This window comes from Chinchilla lanigera, unplaced genomic scaffold (genome assembly GCF_000276665.1).
Source record: "Chinchilla lanigera isolate Chin_1 unplaced genomic scaffold, ChiLan1.0 scaffold00067, whole genome shotgun sequence".
NCBI classification, from domain to species: Eukaryota; Metazoa; Chordata; class Mammalia; order Rodentia; family Chinchillidae; genus Chinchilla; species Chinchilla lanigera.
In genome coordinates this window covers 13,001,484-13,003,377 of record NW_004955468.1, presented here as the reverse complement: position 1 = coordinate 13,003,377, position 1,894 = coordinate 13,001,484, and the positions used below count along the sequence as shown (strand labels likewise).

Below are 1,894 nucleotides of genomic sequence, written 5' to 3'. Positions count from 1 at the left end.
GATTATTCTCCAATAAGATGGAAATTACTATGCTGTATAATTTTTAAGAAAAAAGTGTGATGAGGAAAGTAGAAAACAAATAGAACAGCTAGGTAAACATCGTGAACTTTCTGATAACTTCAGCTACTATTCCAGTAACTTTCATTTCTGCTTTAAGAAAATCCTTTAATGCCGGGCTTGGTGGCGCACGCCTGTTATCCCAGCACTCGGGAGGCTGAGGCAGGAGGATCATTGCGAGTTTGAGGCCAGCCTGGGCTACAAAATGAGCTCAAGGCCAGCCTGAATTGCATAGTGAGACCCTGTCTCAAAAAGACACACACACACCCCAAAAAAAAATAATTATAAAAAAATTAAGAAAACCCTTTAAATTTTCATATCTATAATACTTCTGGGTACTGTATTTCTACTTACAGCTTCAGCCAGCCAAAGCTGAATACTTTCAGCTTTAGCAATTGCACACCTTTGACGCTATCTTTCTTTCTTTTTTTTTTTTTTTTTGGTACCAGGAATCCAACTCAGGACCTTGGACTTGCCAGGCAGGCGCTTATGCCGCTGAGCTATATCCCCGGCTGACCCTATCTTTCATGGCCTTTTATAACAGTCATTAATAGCTGAGTTTGCCTCCAGCAGCAACCACTGATCGCATCCCAACAACCAGATTTAGGTAAGACTTCAAACAGCCTTTTCTCTAGCCAGATCCTCTGTTTAGTCCCATTTCCTTTGCTAAGTTGGAAACAGAGAAGATGGAAAAAAAAGATCACTTCCCTTTTTCTCTTCTACCTGAGATCCTCTGACTCTCACTTTCCAATGGGACCTAGTTGCCTGGGTTAGTAAATTTCTAACCAGGCTAGGTCCTACTCACTCTGTGCAGCCTCCTGCACTGATTTCCCCCACCTTCCTAAGGAACAGCTAGTTAGCTTTTAAAAGATGTCTTTAGTGAAATAGACTTCAGCATAGTTCTTAAATAGCTATGAAAAGATTATAAAGAGAATTCAAGATCCTAGATCAGAAATCAGCAAGCTTTTCCTATAACAACCAAATGATAAAATATTTTAGGATTTAGGCTATATATGCTCTCTGTTAAGACTCAAGTCTCCCATTTATAGTTTGAAAGCAGCGGTATGCTGTGATGGTGCACGCCCTGTGATCCCAACATTCAGAAGGCTGAGGTAGGAGGATCCTTGGGAGTTCAAGACCAGCCTGGGCTACAAAGTGAGCTCAAGGCCAGCCAGAACTGCATAGCAAGACCCTGCCTCAAAAACACAAAAAGACAGAAAGAAAGAAAAAAAAAAAAAAGAAAAAGAAAAAGCTGCTGTAGACAGCATGTAAATATGTAGGTGCGTCTATGTTCTAACAAAACTTTATTTGTGGGCACTGAAGTTTGAATTTCACATCATTTTCATCTGTTAAAAATATTCTCCTTTTAAATTTTAATATAAAACCATTCCTAGCTCACAGGCAGCAGGCCAAATTTGATGCATAGGACATAAATCTTAAGTTTCTGCCATAGATGATTAAATGTCTAAGAAAACAAAAATAGCAAATTATATGATAGTAAATAGTAGTAGGTCAAAGAAGAAAGACATCAGCTAGGACCAAAAGAGTCAAAAGCTTCCTGGGAAAAATTAGATTTAGAATGAGCTTTAGAGGAAGGGTAGAAACTTAATTAATTTTAAAAAAAAAGGAAGGGTAGACTATAGACAGAGGGAAGAAAAATTTTGTCTTTCTCTGGCCTGTGGGTGATAACAAGAGAAACAAAATGAAAGAAGACTCAGGATTATGATTAAGAAAGTTCAGGAGGGGGCTGGGGATTTAGCTCAGCGGCAAAAGCGCCTGCCTGGCAAGCGCAAGGTCGTGAGTTCGGTTCCCGGTACCGGAGAAAAACCAAAAAAAA

General features: G+C 39.4%; 1 protein-coding gene across 1 annotated transcript in view; it reads left to right on the top strand.

Moving 5' to 3' along the window:
* The first annotated feature begins 527 nt into the window (after positions 1–527).
* Positions 528–1,894, top strand: part of Nr1i3 (nuclear receptor subfamily 1, group I, member 3) — a 17,746-nt gene continuing 16,379 nt past the window's right edge. The window contains exon 1 of the mRNA XM_005400271.2: positions 528–664. The gene's annotated coding sequence lies outside the window, so the exon portion shown is untranslated. The remainder of the gene's footprint in view (positions 665–1,894) is intronic.